Genomic DNA, 18794 nt, shown 5'->3' with positions numbered 1-18794 from the left:
AGATTCACAGAGACCACAGAACAGAGGAGATGGCCCATATAGCAGGCCACCTGTAGCCTCCCCCAGCCCCAGATACCTCTAGCCTGGAGCATATCTGGTCTTTATGACTGACCCATGTACCCCTGGAGAGGGGCCAGTTAACCCCTCCCCCATGCTGTCCACCCAGCTCCCTTTGGGTCTGCCCTGTGCATGTTGGTGAGGGGGTCTCTACACAATAACATGCTCCCCAAACTCACATAATCTGGTTCTGATTTAGGTAATAAACACTGAAACCTAACAAGAGGATATGCATTAAAAACAATGAAAACTAGAAACGTCACAATGCATGACATATATGCATGCTCCTTACACACAAACATCAATTTCCTCTCCACACCTCTCACTCTCCCCCTTTCTGCCTCTCCCTTTCTCCTCCCTGTGTCCTCCTACCCTGCCGTGTTGTTAGCAAGCCCTAGCATGTCTGTGGTTGCGTCTCTCTGCCGGCGCATCGTCATCACCAACCTGAGGAGCGAGCTCTGTCTCTCTCTCACAATCACACACACACACACATGCAGTCTGTTTTACACATCCAGCAACACTGCACAGCAATCATACAGTATAAATTACTGCTGATATAGCGATGTAATTAAATCCAATAGCCTGAAAAATAAACGTTTTTCTGATCTCAGAAGCTTGAAGAACCACTCACACACGCCTGTCGGAGACAGACAGGTCGAGTGACGAATGAGGTGAGCCCCTCCCCTCATTAAAAAGAGCCACTCGCCCGCCCTCTGTTCATTCTCGAGCATGCCGAACTTCCGCACACTCTTGCGAGTAAGGGTATGCAGTGAGATATCTCACTCATGAGAACCGGGATTAAGTTCTCTTTCAGTTATTCAATTATTCATCTCACATGAAGTATATAGCCAACTCCCGTATCGCAGCATACAGGCACCAATGGTGAACTGACAGTGCATGTAGCTCATTCACTCGTTTTGTAGTAAAGCGATTTAAAAGGAGAGATATTTCATCCATGATTTCCAGTGGCTCAAAAGGCTCCTGTGAAATAGCCTCAAGCCCACTAATCCCATGATGGGACTAAATCAATCAATCAAGTTTATTTTATATAGCCCTTCGTACATCAGCTAATATCTCGAAGTGCTGTACAGAAACCCAGCCTAAAACCTCAAACAGCAAGCAATGCAGGTGTAGAAGCACGGTGGCTAGGAAAAACTCCCTAGAAAGGCCAAAACCTAGGAAGAAACCTAGAGAGGAACCAGGCTATGAGGGGTGGCCAGTCCTCTTCTGGCTGTGCCGGGTGGAGATTATAACAGAACATGGCCAAGATGTTCAAAATGTTCATAAATGACAAGCATGGTCAAATAATAATCAGGAATAAATGTCAGTTGGCTTTTCATAGCCGATAATTAAGAGTTGAAAACAGCAGGTCTGGGACAGGTAGGGGTTCCATAACCGCAGGCAGAACAGTTGAAACTGGGACAGCAGCAAGGCCAGGTGGACTGGGGACAGCAAGGAGTCATCATGCCCGGTAGTCCTGACGTATGGTCCTAGGGCTCAGGTCCTCCGAGAGAGAGAGAAAGAAAGAGAGAAGGAGAGAATTAGAGAGAGCCAAGATGTTACTAAAGGCTTCGGAACTGGACGTACGCGACGTTCCCCCTTCATGAAACGTATTTTCCCACTGTTATTGTCGAAGAATATATGACAGGCCAAGATAGTGATTAGATAGACCTTAAAGAGATTCTCCGGTACTTCTGTATACTTTTTAGTCAGTAGATCTGTTATCGCACTCACAAGCCAAAAGTGGTCCTTGAAAATTGCATAGTGCGTCACATACAGTATATGCAGATATGTGCACGATGCCATTGCTCTCGCTCTCTCACTGCTGTGTCCATTGAGCCTTTGGGACCTCCCTGCAACCTCATAGGATAATGCTGGGTAGGCTAGCTGTCACTCAATTGCGAACGGCTGAAGCTCATTGGCTAGAACTCGATTTGCTAGGGGACTGTAATTCTTCTCATAGATTATGTATGTCTGAACTACACATTGAAACATTCAGCCCAAAGCGGGAGGCTCAAAAAAATGCTTTCTGAGTCGCCAGAGAACCGAAGCATGTCTTTAACAGTGGGAAAGCCTTCCCTCAGTCAATAAGGTCCTGTAGAACACCTCTGACACAGAACATTGGTAAGGAATTATCTGTTTTTGGTCACACCACTTGTTTCCATATCGTGAATGTGAAGAAGGAGCCCTGGTGCTCAGTCTCAATGACTCCGAGCGGTAGGCCTGTCACATCCAGATTGAACCTTTCATGGGACAGGCCCAGAGGGCCATGGTTCCTAAGTGAGGGTGGAAAATCTCTCTGTTCGCTTGGGTCACAGGAGATGCCAGGGCTAGTCATACAGCAGAAAAAGGATCTCTGTTATCCGGAGCTTGCTTGGCCATCGAGGGGTTACCAAGATGAGGGATGAGCCTTCTTCCCTCACTCTGGCTAAAGTGGGGAGTAAAGCTAGCACGAAGAACAATGGGTAGTGCGCATTTTCTTGGGATGAAGAGATCTACGGATGCTTGACTGTATTTCCTCCAGATCTGTTTCACCACTTTTGGGGATGGAGTCTCCATTCCTTTTAAAGGGGATTCTCCCTGGATAATAAGTCTGATCCTACGTTTAGTACTCCCGGGACATGCGTTGCGAGTAGGGACAGTATGTGTGCCCTGCTCCACTGAATAATCCTGATGGATAGTCTGTAAGCACAGGGAGCAAGTGCCACCCTCGTGGTTGATGTAAGCCACCACAGTCGTATTGTCTGTTCTGATCAAGTCGTGACAATTCCAAAGGGAGGGTAGAAAGTGTTTCGGTGAAAGAAACACTGCCAGAAATTTGAGGTAATTTTATGTGAGCAATGCAGAGTTTATTGCATTCCCCTCGTGAACGGTGCCCCAGCCCGTGAGTGGCATGTCTGTCATCACCACCTTCCTCGTGCCACTACCCCTAGGGGTGCCAGAAACAAAGATTGAGGGGCTCTTCCAGTGACGAAGAGCCAAGAGACATGCAGAGGATACCTTTATCTGACAATTGTGGTGATGCCGTGTAGACATACGTTGGGCAGACACCCAGTACTGGAATTTTCTCATCCTCAGTGGGGAAAGAGGTACTACTGAAATGGTGACCGAGCGCCCTCTGTGGAAAGGGAGAGGCACTGTCGAAACGACCCAATTAGTTAATCTAAGAGTGTTGAATGATGAGAGACAATCCAGCATTATGCCTATATATTCTATTCTCTGTGTTAAACAGCTTTTTTTTCAGATTGATCTTGAACCCCAGCTTGGAGAGGGGGGTTACAAGGGAAGCAATGCCTCTTACTGCTTGCTCCCAGGATGGGGAGCAAAGCAGGTAACTGTCTATGTAGGTGGAGACTCTCAGCACCGTGATTCTCAGGGGTGTGAGGGCACAGCGTTACCCTGAAGAAAGCCGTACAAGTAGCATGTTTTTCAGTCTAGGAGTCTCTTTTGACCGCAGCAAGGTGAGGCGTAACCGGTCAGTTTAGCCAACGAAACGAGTGAACAGTTAAATGTACTACACAAGAGAGTAAGCTGGCAATTCCACCATAGATGGGAGAGCCAGTAGCAGCCGGCATCCCAGCATCGTTGGGTGCCAGCAACAAGAGTGAGGGAGTTTGAGTGCCTGCCTCAGTGGCCATCATACCTTGAAATCAGGGAGTCAAGGTTGGACCGTGGTCAAGCCAGTGTTACCCTTCCTACGTACCTAATAAGTGGAATAAGTCCTGCTAACCTAGTAGCACCTGCTGCGAATTAGCCTTGACAGGCGTGAGCTAGCTTAATAGGTGCCTCATGGCCAGTGTTGGGGGTACCGCATTTTGCAGAAACAAGTAATATAACAGTTCGTATTACTCCAATTGGAACAGTATTACAGTTACTGATCAAAGAAATAGGTTATTACGTTTGCTATCATTCCCTTCCTATTACAGTTATTGATCCAAATGAATATTTGTGATGATTATTCCCTCTGTTGAAGCAATGTAAAAAAATAAAAAAGAAAAGAATTGGAAAGAAAATCCCCACCCCAGATTCTAGTTGTTTCCGTCCTCTCACCAAGTTCCTGTTTACACACGCACACGCTACTACTAACTGCTTTAGTGAGGGAGATGAAACATGTGCTTTCTCAGTGTGGAAGTACTGCCACTACCTTGATTTGGTAGGACCAGTGTTGGGAAAAGCTACTCTCAAAATATAGTTTACCAAGCTACCAATTATTTTACAAAGAAAGAAGTTCAGCTACACTAAAGCGTCCCTTTAAAAACTATAGTTCACTGAACTAAAGTTACTTTGAAAAAGTAGCTCACTACATCCAAACTACTACGTGAAAAACAAACCATATGGCAGTCTGAAATGTCATATACTCCAAATTGCACAAACAGATCACTTTGGGGTCATATGTTAACAGAATGTGTATTTTAGCCTATTAAACACAACAACTAGGTTTCAAGTGAGAATTATAGACATGTTTGAAGCCAAAAAAGAAAGGAAATTATTGCACCCATATTTTATTAGATTTTGCAAAACAAATTGGTGTGTAGTTCCAGTAGTTAGATGGACTGCTACATGGCAAAAAGTCATGAACTACTGAAAACCTTATGTACATTTGAATTTAGTTCAACTACTTCCAATCTACTGCAGAATGTAGTTAAATTACTAGTTGAATTACATGTAGTTCATTACTCCACTACACTGGGTAATAGCCTAGCTAGTAAGCACAATGTTAGCCGGAGGAAGCTAGCACTTTGTTAGTTTTGCAGTGAAGCTAGGACAGTTGGTCTAGTCAATGTGGTACGGCGGGGTGTGGGCTGAGTTAACGAGAGAGAGCGCTAATAATTCTACCCTTTCCGGTGGTGAGCTACCCAGGTTAACTAAACCATGCAGCTAAGCTAGCCAAGTTTCAGTATCAAGCCGTGTGACGCTAGCTACCACAGGAGACAAAGGGAAGAAAAAACTGAAAAAAACTAACTTACCCGAATCAAAAACTATCCTTTCGATAGTCACCCATCACAGAAGATAAGAGCTGAAAAACCTGCGTACAGCGGCTGCGAATAAATGAACAGGAAAACAGATCAAGTCGTGCTGAGGAGAGCTTAGGTTATTTATAATAAGGGTTACATGGGGGAAAATATCAGACATATCTGAAATGAAAATGGATGGCCCTCCATTCAGCAAAATATTTTGGACCTAAACCCACCCTGAACACTTGAAAAAAAACTAGTGACCCTCTATATCCAAAACAATAATTGAAACAAAGTGGATAGCAGAGAACATGTCTACCATTTACCCTCACTTCTTGGATAGACCAGAGCCTTAGATATGCAGTTTTAGAAACTGTTCTTCATCCTGTCATTACATACCAAAGCAGGAGTTTTTTTTATAGCACACAGAGCTGCAAGCCAGAAGGTTGTGGGTTCACAGACCACAATGGACAAGAGTAAGGTTTGAAAGATCTCCTTTATAGTAAAAGAACGAATCTAGCATGGTATTTGCAGGTCCGAGAACAATCATCCTGTCATAAACATTTCATGCAATTCTACGTAATTTGACATATTTAGTGGAATCTTTTTTTAATACCACACAAATGACCGGAATTACATGCTAAGCATGGTCAGAGACATGGGCCTATGTGTTCATCTTATCATATTTCTACAATGCCAAATCAGTGTGTCTTGTTTGCAATGAAACTGTCAGTGTTTGCAAATAATACAATCTGAGGCGTCATTAGGAATCTGAACATGGTACTTTCCAAAGTTAGGCCTACTTTTCCACCCCAGACAGTGAGCGTTTAAGCAACAACAACAAACAATGTTCTAATGTACAGAAAGTTACAAAGGCTGACTTTGACAATGCTATCCCATATGCATCAGAGTCATGTCTTTCCTGGGTATTTTAGAGCTTGTTTCTAGCATAAAGCATCGTGGACCAAAGCGCTGTTATAGATCTATATAATTGGATCCATTTTAATTTCTTCAACATCTTAAGCTAACAAGGGGTAGACCTGTGCTTTTTGACATTTTCTTTAACTAAAGGTAGTTATATGGCAGACCCTCTCATACCCTCTCATACCCCCTCAATTGGAGTCTTGGTTTTAGCGCAAGATTTTTTGGACCAGGTCAAATAAAAAAATATTGCTGGAAGAAACCTTTGGTTAAGCAGCACAAACAAGTTGTTGATCAGAAAGAGCAGAGCAGACCGGGCTCAGGGTTGGAATATCGGTTGCAGTGTGTAATGCAGCCTAGTTTTATTTACACCATCCCAGCTATCTTAGAAATATAACTGTGCTCTGTGCTTCTCCGAGCATATACTTCATAGCCTATAGCATGTAGATCATTTGATTGACACCACACTAAATAGCCTATAGGCGCAATTTGATATTTCGTGCCCAGTGGAGAATCAGAGATTAGGGGCGGTATCGGGCACACATCGAGATATATAGCCTGATAAGCAACTAATTAAAAAAAATATATTGAAATGTCATCAATTACAAATTCCCTGACCCTCCCCTGGACTAGTTAAAAAAATATACTAAACCCTCCCTTGGACTAGATAAAAAAATACTAAACCCTCCCCTTGACTGAAATTTTAAAAGCATGCCCCTCCCCCATTTTCCTCCAGGTAACCATTCTGTACATTTCGATCTGTCCCTTAGAGTAGTACTTTTCATGAAGAACATAGGTGAGAATGATCAGATGGTGGGTGAGTGGCTCCTCATAATGAGGGGAGGGAATCACCTCATTCGCCACTGGACCTGTCTGTCTCCGATAGACGTGTGATTGGTTCTTCAAGCTTCTAATGAACGCAAGATATCGAAACAAATAATTGAAAGAGAACCACCCATGACTAAGCGAGGTTTTACATTGATGAGATTGGAAGGAGATTCTCGAGAGATATCGGGAAAAAATTCAGAGAATAGACCGTTTACTATAATATAAACTTGCGAACTTGTCATGTCTCGAACGCTACCTCTGGAGGTCGCTTAAGACACCCGCCCAGCAGTTGCCCCCTTCCAATTGCAGTAAAATCCGCTTACTTTAAAATTGGTGCTGTAGCTTTATGGGAATCTCAGAAGACAAGCAATCAACTGGCCAGTGAATTAGAAACTTTTTCAGTCGCATTTAGCTTTTTGTCATGTCATGATTTGCTTGATATTGCACATGCTTGTCAATTGTTGCATTATACAAGAGTGTAATATGGTTTTGTTGCATTAATCAAGAGTGTTATATGGTTTTGTTGCATTAATCAAGAGTGTTATATGGTAGATGCATAGTTCGCATGCTTAGCCTACTGGCTACTGGGCTACTGTGACATTTACGGTACATTTGAGCTGCAAAACCACCTTTACATACAATAAATGACTCTGGTCTGTGGAAGTATTGTACATTGACAACGTTAGGGCTACCCTGTAACCAACAGACTAGAACATCCAATGAAACTGGCTTAAGTTCAACTCAGCATGACTCATCTTCTGGTTTGGTATCAGGCCCCTCCCGGGGGGGGAGGTGGGGAAGAGGGGGCCGTTCGTCATGTCCCAACAAGTAGGCCCGCTCACCGCAAATCTCAACTCAGGGAACTTCAAACGCCAAATAGAGCCCAGGTGCCCAATGCCAACGTGGTCCAGTCCCTCTCTCTCTCTCTTTACCCCACACTTAGCATCGCTCCCTCTGTTTACATCTCCCTCTTCTCCTCCTCTCTTACAGTTTCTACGTGGTGATCTAATTTGTCAGCGGGGATGACAGAGCAAGCAGGACTTGAAGGGCTTCGTTGTGTCACGAATCAACCCCTTCCCTCTTCCTCCTCTCCCCTCCTCCTCTGTTGAGCAAGATGAGACTCGTTACCGTGCCTCTGCTGTCCTCTCTGACACTAGTGTCTGTGTGTATGTGTATCTGTGTGTGTGCGTCACAGTGTCAGTGTATAATGTAACAATACTAATGTAAAGTAATGCAGGTTACATTAGAAGGAAGTACCGGAGAATAAAATGACTCAGGCAAGAGGTGGGGTTTAGTTAAACAATCTCAGTGTTGTAAGTGTAGTGTGTTCTTTGATAAGGACATGTCTCAGCCATCTTGACAAAAATAGAAGGAAAACAAATACGCTACGGGACTAAATGTGTCACTGTTTTCCTCCCCACTATGTTTCTGCCATGACATGAAAATCCTGTGTTGTGAAATTGAAGGAGAGGAAGAATAACATGTGTGTAAATTGATGAGTTCTCTGCCCATGGCCCCCAACCTTTTCCTCTCTGCTCCCCATGAACTCTTGTTTTCAGGCAGGGCCACCACCGAGCAAATGGATGGAAGATTAAATAAGGGATAAGAGCAGTCCATCCTGCCTAAAATGGCTGCACTTATCCACGTGTGTGGGCGTGTGCCTGGGAGTGTGTACTAGCCTGGGGATGTTGTGGGTGTACCAGCCTCACTTTGAGGGCGCCTACTCTTCATCCTGTTTACAAACAAGAAAACGCGGCTATGTTTGACAGTGGAGGCTGGTGGGAGGAGCTATAGGAGGACGGCTCATTGTAATGGCTGGAATGGCACAAAAAGGAACGGAGTCAAAGATGTGGTTTCCATATGTTTGATGTGTTTCATACAGTTCCATTGATTCCATTCCACCCTTTACCATGAACCCATCCTCCTATAGCTCCTCCCACCAGCCACCACTGATGTATGATCACATACACACACACACACACACACATCTGCAGACTACTATGAGGAGACCTGCAGTATTAAATCTTTATCTGAGACTCTACAGACACAGGAGGCAGATGGTTAGAGTCCAAGATGTTTAATAACAATTCAAAAAAGGAATAGGCAAGAGAATGTTCATGGACAGGCAAAATGTCAAAACCAGTTCAGAGGTACAGAATGGCAGGCAGGCTCGAGGTCAGGGCAGGCAGAATGGTCAGGCAGGCGGGAATGGAGTCCAGAAAAACAGGCAAAGGTCAAAACTCGGGAGGACTAGTAAAAGAGAATAGAAAAGCAAGCGCACGTGACACCATGCTGGATGACTTGAACATACAAGACAAACTGGCACAGAGAGACAGGAAACACAGGGATAAATACACCAGAGAAAATAAGCGACACCTGGAGGGGGTGGAGACAATCACAAGGACAGGCGAAAGAGATCAGTGCGTGACAATCAGTTCATGTCAGTACAGCTCACAAAGACAGAGACCCAGTCACTAACTGCTCTACTAAGTAGAAAGGAAAGAAAGACAGATACTACACGCAGCTAAGTTTCTCTCTCTCGCACACACACACTAGCCTTTTGGGAACCTAAGTGAGATTTTGGTCCATTAAGCCTGGCTTGCAGTCTGCCTTCCAATTCATCCCAAAAGTGTTTGATGGGGTTGAGGTCAGGGCTCTGTGCAGGCCAGTCAACTTCTTCCACACCGATCTCAACAAACCATTTCTGTATGGATCACGCTTTGTGCATGGGGGCATCATGATGAAACAGGAAAGGGCCTTCCCAAAACTGTTGCCACAATGTTGGAAGCACAGAATCATCTAGAATGTCATTATATGCTGTAGCGTTAAAATTTCTCTTCACTGGGGCCTAGCCCGAACCGTGAAAAACAGCCCCAGAACATTGTTCCTCCTCCACCAAACTTTACAGTTGGCACTATGCATTCGGGCAGGTAGCGTTCTCCTGGCATCCACCAAACTCAGATTTGTCCGTCAGATTGCCAGATGGTGAAGTGTGATTCATCACTCCAGAGAACGAGTTTCCACTGCCCCAGACTCCAAGCTTTACACCACTCCAGCCAACGTTTGGCACTGAGCATGGTGATCTTAGGCTTGTGTGCCGCTGCTCGATCATGGAAACCCGTTTCATGAAGCTCCCGACGAACAGTTCTTGTGCTGAAGTTGCTTCCAGAGGCAGTTTGGAACTCGGGAGTGAGTGTTGCAACCGAGGACAGATGATTATTGCGCTACACGCTTCAGCACTCGGCGGTCACGTTCTGTGTGGCTTACCACTACTTGGTTCGGGTCCCCGTTTTGACTTCGTGGGAGATCTGTCGACGTGCCCTTGGTCACGACCCTTGACCCTGGTTGCTCCTGTGGGTTGCTCTGGATGGGAGTCTGTTAGATGACTGAACGTAATGTAAATGTTGAGCCGTTGTTGCTCCTAGACGTTTCCACTTCACAATAACAGCACTTACAGTTGACCGGGGCAGCTCTAGCAGGGCAGACATTTGACGAACTGACTTGTTGGAAAGGTGGCATCCTATGACGGTGCCACGTTGAAAGTCACTTCAGTAAGACCATTCTGTTGCCAATGTTTGTCTATGGAGATTGCATGGCTGTGTGCTCTATTTTATACACCTGTCAGCAACGGGTGTGGCTGAAATAGCCAAATCCACTAATTTGAAGGGGTGTCCACATACTTTTGGCCATATAGTGTATGTGATGGGATGTATAGACATTATGGACAGTATGTGTATATATAGTATATCTGAAGAATACGTAGGATAGAAAGGTATATGTACAGCAATAGTTGAATAGGATGGCCTTGACTAGAATACAGTATATACATATGAGATGGTTAAACAGTATGTAAACATTATTAAAATGACCAGTGTTCCATGTCTATGTACATAGGACAGCAGCCTCTAAGGTGAAGGGTTGAGTAACCGGGTGGTAGTGACTTCAGTTCAGGGCAGGGTACATGGTGGAGGCCGGCTAGTAGTGCCTATTTAACAGTTTGATGACCATGAGATAGAAGCTGTTTTTCAGTCTCTCGGTCCCAGCTTTGATGCACCTGTATTGACCTTGCCTTCTGGATGATGGCTCGGGTGGCTGAGGTCCTTGATGATCTCCTTGGCCTTCCTGTGACACCAGGCACTGTAGATGTCCTGGAGGGCAGGCAGTATGCCCCCGGTGATGCGTTGGGCAGTTGCCGTACCAGCCCGACAGGATGCTCTCACAAACTTTTACAGATGCAGAATTGAGAGTCTTGGGGGCCAAGCCAAATTTCTTCAGCCTCCTGAGGTTGAAGAGGCGCTGTTACGCCTTCTTCACCACACTGTCTGTGTGGGTGGACCATTTCAGATTGTCAGTGATGCTGTGTATGCGGAGTAACTTTAAGCTATTCAATTTCTCCACTTCGGCCGTGTTGATGTGGATGGGGGCGTGCTCCTTCTGAAGTCCACGATTAGCTCCTTTATTTTGTTGACGTTGAGGGAGAGGATATTTACCTGGCACAACTCTGACAGAGCCCTCACCTCTCTGTAGGCTGTCTCGTCATTGTTGGTAATCAGGCCTACCACTTTTATGTCGTCTGAAAATGTGATGATCGAGTTAGAGGCTGTACTCCCTGTCCATGCAGTCATAGGTGAACAGGAGGGGGATTAGTACATACCCTTGTTGGGCCCCTGTTTTGAGGATAAGTGTAGTGGAGGTGTTGTTGCCTACATTCACCACCTGGGGGCAGCCATTCAGGAAGTCCAGGACCAAGTTGCACAGGGCAGGGTTCAGACCCAGGGCCCCGAGCTTCATGATGAGCTTGGAGGGTACTATGGAGTTGAAGGCTGAGCTGTAGTCAATGAACTGCATTCTTACATAGGTATTCCTCTTATCCAGGTGGGATGGGGCATTGTGCAGTGCGATGGCGATTGGATCATCCGTGGATATATTGGGGCTGTATGCAAATTGCAGTGGGTCTAGAGTGTTGAATAAGGTGGAGGTGATATGATCCTTAACTAGCCTCTCAAATCACTTCATGATGACAGAAGTGATTGATACGGGGCGATAGTAATTTAGTTAATTTACCTTCGCTTTCTTGGGTACAGGAACAAGGGTGGACATGCAGACTGGGATAGGGAGATATTTCATATGTCCGTAAACATTCCGATTGATCAGAACAGCGTTGAATAGACCTAAGCACGAGTACTTCCTGTTTGAGTTTCTGATTTGCCAAAGTGGGGGAGGGCCTTGTATCCATCCCAGAAAGGAGAGTAACATTGGTCAAGAGTTTTTGAAGCGCCAGTACTACAGGCAATGTGTTGACAGAACTTCAATGTGTTGACAGAACTAGCATTTTTCCCCCTTTATTCAAGTCCCCAGCTACAATAGTTTCCAGTTTGCACAAAGTCCAGTGTAGTTCCTTTAGAGCCGTCATGGTATCGGCTTGAGGGGGAATATACACGGCTGTGACGATGACCAAAGAGAATTCTCTCGGGAGGTAAATGTGGTCGATTGTGACGTATTCTAGGTCGGGTGAACAAAATAACTTGAGTTCCTGTACGTTACCACAATGAGTAGTTAATCATGAAACATACACCTCCGCCTTTCGTCTTCCCGGAGAGTTCTTTATTCCTATCTGTGCGATGTACTGAGAACCCAGCTGGGTGTATGGATGGGGACAGTATATCTGGAGAGAGATATGATTCCGTGTAACAGAGTATGTTACAGTCCCTGATGTTTCACTGGAAGGAGATCCTCGCCCTGAGCTTGTCTACTTTATTGTCCAGGGACTGAACATTATTGAGTAATATACTCGGAAGTGGTGGATGGTGTGCACGCCTCCTGAGTCGGACTAAAAGTCAACTCCGAATAATTATTCTCTCCCGGCGGCGTCTTAGATAAGTTCAATCACCTTGGGGCGTACGAACAAAAGATCCAATTCAGGAAAGTCGTATTTCTGGTCAAAAAGCTGGTGAGTTACCGCCGCCCTGATATCTGAAAGTTATTTCTGGCTCTATGTAATAATTCAAGAAACGTTCTGGGCTAATAACGTGAGAAATAACACACACACAAAAAATACTGCAAAGTTGCTTAAGAGCCAGAAACACATGCCCATGTCTAACGGCGTCATCTTACTAATCTAAAAATTGTTAGCTGACATGGCTAATTGAGTGACTGTCAGTGACTGACATAAGAGAAACATTGCCGATTCACAACCAAGTTTGGGGGGCCAGCTAGCGGCCTGGAGCTCTAAGTGACCGCTTATGTTGCTTATGCCTGCAGCCGGCCCTGCAGCAGGGACACACACAGGCACTATAATAAGTATGATAAGTATGATAAGTATGATAATAAGTATGTACCATATTATGCATTTGATCGCAAAAAAAAAATACAACTTTTACATTACTGTGTAGTTTACCAATAATGGTCTGATGGTGAAGTGGACATACTTAGTATTCATATCCAGAAAGAAGAAAAGGTATCACCAAAATACATTTTAATAGAAAGTTAGCAAAAATAAATAAGATCTTGTTACCATGGAAAGGTAAATCCATGTCTATTTCTGTAAAAATCACCCTGATTAATTGCCTACACCGAACTTGTTTTTTAAAATTATATAAGCAAAAGATATTCACTTTATTTGAAATGGAAAGCCAGACAAAATTAAACGGGCCTATTTATATAACGAATATGAATTCGGAGGTGAAATTAATAAATATTAAAGCATTGAACCTCTCAATAAAGGCTTCAGTCATACAGAATTTGTACTTAAATCCAAACTGGTTCTTACAGCAGGTTAGTAATGGCTCACGCCATGTTCAAAAATTGCCTTTTTCGGGCCTCCCGGGTGGCGCAGTGGTCTAGAGCACTGCATCGCAGTGCTAACTGCGCCACCAGAGTCTCTGGGTTCGCCCCCAGGCTCTGTCGTAGCCGGCCGCGACCGGGAGGTCCGTGGGGCGACGCACAATTGGGCTAGCGTCGTCCGGGTAAGGGAGGGTTTGGCCGGTAGGGATTTCCTTGTCTCATCGCGCTCCAGCGACTCCTGTGGCGGGCTGGGCGCAGTGCGTGCTAACCAAGGGGGCCAGGTGCACGGTGTTTCCTCCGACACATTGGTGCGGCTGGCTTCCGGGTTGGAGGCGCGCTGTGTTAAAGAAGCAGTGCGGCTTGGTTGGGTTGTGCTTCGGAGGACGCATGACTTTCGACCTTCGTCTCTCCCGAGCCCGTACGGGAGTTGTAGCGATGAGACAAGATAGTAATTACTAGCGATTGGATACCACGAAAATTGGGGAGAAAAGGGGATAAAAAAAAAAAAACATTTTTTTTTTGCCTTTTTCCCTTTATTCAGATTAAAACCTCTCCCTTTTGGTTATTTGAAAATGAAATAATCTCCAGAATATCGCTATTTTTAAAACATGCTATGGAAAGCTGGTTGCATTTTCAGTTTAATCCACCAGAAAACAAATAACAAATATTACAACACATATTATGGTTAAAATCTCATTTAAAACATTAAAGAAATGTTTACAAATTTTATATTTGTTAATAATATCGTAAATACGACTGGTGGAGTTAGGTCACACACGCAGTTTACAAAAATACAGTGCATTCGGAAGGTTTTCAGACCCCTTGACTTTTTCCACATTTTGTTACGTTACAGCCTAATTCTAAAGTTGATCAAATATTTGTTTTCCCTTCGTCAAATATACACACAATACCCCATAATGACAAATCAAAAACAGGTTTTTAGAAATGTGTGCAAATGTATAAAAATTGTAAAACTGAAATATCACATTGACTTAAGTATTCAGACCCTTTACTCAGTACTTTGTTGAAACACCTTTGGCAGCGATTACAGCCTGGAGTCTTCTTGGGTATGACACTACAAGCTTGGCACACCTGTATTTGGGGAGTTTCTCCCATTTTTCTCTGCAGATCCTCTCAAGCTCTGTCAGGTTGGATGGAGAGCGTCGCTGCACAGCTATTTTCCGGTCTCTCCAGAGATGTTCGATCGGGTTCAAGTTCTGACTCCGGCTGGGCCACTCAAAGACATTCAGAGACTTGTCCCGAAGCCACTCCTGCGTTGTATTGGCTGTGTGCTTGGGGTCGTTGTCCTGTTGGAAGGTGAACCTTCGCCCCAGTCTGAGGTCCTGAGCACTCTGGAGCAGGTTTTCATCAAGGATCTCGCTGTACACTGTTCCGTTCATCTTTCCCTCGATCCTGACTAGTCTCCCAGTCCCTGCCGCTGAAAAACGTCCCCACAGCATGATGCTGCCACCACCATGCTTCACCGTAGGGATGGTGCCAGGTTTCCTCCAGACATGACGCTTGGCATTCAGGCCAAAGAGTTCAATCTTGGTTTCATAAGATCAGATCATTTTGTTTCTCATGGTCTGAGAGTCTTTAGGTTCCTTCTGGCAAACTCCAAGCGGGCTGTCATGTGCATTTTACTGAGGAGTGGTTTCCGTCTGGCCACTCTACCATAAAGGCCTGATTGGTGGAGTGCTGCAGAGATGGTTCTCCCATCACCACAGAGGAACTCTGGAGCTATGTCAGAGTGACCATCGGATTCTTGGTCACCTCCCTGGCCAAGGCCCTTCTCCCCAGTTTGGCCGGGCAGTCAAATCTTGGAAGAGTCTTTTTCCATTTAAGAATGATGGATGCCACTGTGTTTTTGGGGACCTTCAAGGCTGGAGAAATGTTTTGGTACCCTTTCCCAGATCCGTGCCTCGACACAATCCTGTCTCGGAGCTCTACGGACAATTCCTTCGACCTCATGGCTTGGTTTTTGTTCTGACATGCACTGTCAACTGTGGAACCTTATATAGACAGGTGTGTGCCTTTCCAAATCATGTCCAATCAATTGAATTTACCACAGGTGGACTCCAAGTTGTAGAAACATCTCAAGGATGATCAATGGAAACAGGATGCACCTGAGCTCAATTTTCGTGTCTCCTAGCAAAGGATCTGAATACTTATGTAAATAAGGCATTTGTGTTTTTTATTTTTAATACATTTGCAAGGATGTCTAACAACCTCTTTTCACTTCGTCATTTTGGGGTATTGTGTGTAGATTGATGGTGAATTTAAAAAAAAATCTATTTTAGATTAAAGCTGTAACGCGTTAAGGGTCTGAATACTTTCCAAATGCACGGTATATGGAAATGTCTGCTCTATTCAAAATTACAGCAAAATTGGAAGAGGCAAGTGGAAGGGGAGGAAGGTAAGGAACTTGTCTGTCGGCCCTACATTGATGACCAAAATTGGTTCAAGAAAACTGTGATAAATAAAAAAGTATATCAGGACCCAAAAATTGACAGCTGCACCATACAGGTTGCAAAATAGTTGGGAGGAGATTTTTGATGTACCGATTCCATGTCACATGGTTTATGAACTGATACTTAAAACAACGCTGTATTCAAAACGTTTCTTTCAATTTAAATAATTATACGAATGTCATGTTCCTGACCTATTTCTGTTAGTTTGTTGTATGTGTTAGTTGGTCAGGACGTGAGTTTGGGTGGGCATTCTATGTTTTCTGTTTCTATGTTGGTTTATGGGTTGCCTGGTATGGCTCTTAATTAGAGGCAGGTGTTTGGCGTTCCTCTAATTGAGAGTCATATTTAGGTAGGTTGTTTCACAGTGTTCGTTGTGGGTGGTTGTCTCCTGTGTCAGTGTTTGTCGCACCATAAGGGACTGTTCGGTTTGTTTGTTCCTCGTCATTTTATGTGTAGGCTATTTTCCCTGTTCGTGCGTTCTTCGTGTTTATGTGAGTTCGTCATCCAGGTCTGTCTACACCGTTTGTTGTTTTGTTAGTTTTAGTCAAGTTCGTGTTTTCGTGTTTTCTTTAATAAATCATGTCTTCACAATCCGCTGCATTTTGGTTCAATCCCTGCTCCTCCTCTTCGGATGAAGAGGAGGACCACCGTTACAACGAAATTATTGCAACCAATAGACTGTTGTGTATATGTGGGATACAACTACAAATGTTGGATACAAATTTTGCTGCAAAGAGACAGAACCATTAGATCTGTTGTTTTGGTAATGCCCATATATAGCTTGTTTTTGGTTGCAGGTTCAGAAATGGCTGAAGAATTGTAACATTTCCCTGGAGCTAACTCTGCAAACAGCACTGCTGGGTGATCTGAAAAGCCATAGTCCATTGATCAATAATATAATAATAGTTTTTGTAAAAATATTCATCTTTCATTTACAATCTGTAGAAACTATGAGAATAGAAAGGTTCAGAACCTGGTTTTCAAAGGAAGATAAGAGGGGTTGAGGATAGCTGAAGGTTGGACCTAAAAACCAAAAAAGATAACTAATGTAAAATATACATTGTCCGTAAAATGTATATATGTATAAGCTGGAAGTAGAAGCCTCAATATTGTTGTCAATTATTTTACTCCAATTAGGGGTGGGGTGGTAGGATTAGGATCAATTAATAAAGAAGGACAAAAATATGTTTTAAATATATATATATATATGGGGGATTGGAAATAATGCAGACAATTACATTAATAGAAGCCACAATCTATCTGCAATATTAATGCTGATCCACCCCCTAAACATAAAAAATAAAATAAAAAACACAGGCACACACAGAATACTCTGACCCTCTCTTCTACTCCATTAGGAAGCATCTGTTGTTTCTCAACAGTCAGGCCTCGGGGCAGTCCTAGGATCAGGCTCTGGTGGCGGGGCCGAGAGAGAGGGCTGGGTGGGGGTGGGGGGGGGTGGGGGGGTGCCTGATATTAAGAGTAAATAGAAATAATCTGGCTCGAACCCCAAAAAGTTCTGGCTTGGATTCCCTGGATGTCCCGCTCATAAACCCTGCACAGACCCCATCTCTGACGGCATCCTGGGCCAACATCCAGCCCCAACACCCATCCCCATCCCCACAGCCCCTCCTGCAGCCTGCTCTGCTCTCAGATCAGACCAGATAGCTGTCTTGTATGATGAAGCTGCGGAGCGCCCCTCCTTTCAGGGCCCCTCTTGCCTATACCTGCACATCGTCACACAGACAGCACGCCGCTCATCAGCACTTTTACCCTTTCACAAGCACACTGGTTTATCTTTCAAGACCTAATGGTTTAAAAACACCCATCACAGTGTTTACATCTGTCTGCTTTTCTGCAAGCAAAGTGTGTGGGGGTTGTGGGGGGTGCAGAATGGGGACTAGTCCCTGCTTTTAACACTTGTCTGTTGACTTGACTTTGAGAGGGGAAGCAAAGGGCAGCAGTGGGGAGAGGACACCGCAAAGAGAGGTAGGGGGTGGGAAAAATATAAAAAGATAGAGAGGGAGTATGTAAAGGATCAGGTAAAGCAGTGTAAGACACAGGCTTGACAAGCAAACAGTCTCGTTATCAGATAAAACAGTCCTAGCTGCTTCTTAGCCACCTGGGAACAATATATTTATCTGCTTGCTTAGATGACCACACACTGAGACATGGTCTTGTTAAACCACCGAACTACACAGGCAGGTAACTATGTAATTACCATTCTACAACCTGGATCAGCCAGCCTTTTGAAATTCAGGCCTTAGACTGACACGGGACATATATCTCCATGTCCCTAACAGTCTGGGGGATGCGGATGTTGTCTCTGTATCTGTGCAGCTGTGAATGACACAGTGAGGTTGAATGAGGTGGGGAGAGGCAGCCTGGTCTCATAGGCTAGACATACCATAGTAAATGTAAATCCAGGACACTCAAATTAGTATTATATGTTACGTTTGGTATGGTTACCTAAGACACATGGTTACTTTAAACGTTTACTGCAGTAGGCTAAATCAGGGTCACACAGAGTGATTATTGGTAGTCTTAAACAAATCTAATTTGAAACAAAAGTATACACCTCACACACAAGGTTATGGGCTTCAAAAAAAAGAAGACTTAAAATGTATTCTATTTTGAGTTTGCATCCCAATATTACACTTTATGTACATCACAGAAGGCTGAAATATAATCGTTTGACAGAAATTTTGGATGGGTCCGTTTTTTAAATAATCTTTATTAATTATGAAATTATGAAAAATATGAATAACATTCCACCCAT

The 18794-nt window shown here is 44.2% G+C and overlaps 1 protein-coding gene across 4 annotated transcripts in view; it reads right to left on the bottom strand.

Annotated features, from left to right (window-relative positions):
* LOC129869049 (pro-neuregulin-2, membrane-bound isoform-like) overlaps positions 1-18794 on the bottom strand; it is a 113105-nt gene that overhangs the window by 64819 nt on the left and 29492 nt on the right. Inside the window, exon 1 of one of the 4 annotated variants that reach the window (XM_055943513.1) lies at positions 430-3378. The exons of the other annotated variants lie outside the window; for them this stretch is intronic. The gene's annotated coding sequence lies outside the window, so the exon portion shown is untranslated. Of the gene's footprint in view, positions 1-429; positions 3379-18794 lie in introns of those variants that run through there. 4 annotated transcript variants of the gene reach the window in all.

This window comes from Salvelinus fontinalis, chromosome 13, assembly GCF_029448725.1.
Source record: "Salvelinus fontinalis isolate EN_2023a chromosome 13, ASM2944872v1, whole genome shotgun sequence".
NCBI lineage: Eukaryota > Metazoa > Chordata > Actinopteri > Salmoniformes > Salmonidae > Salvelinus > Salvelinus fontinalis.
This window is presented reverse-complemented; position numbering and strand designations above follow the sequence as displayed.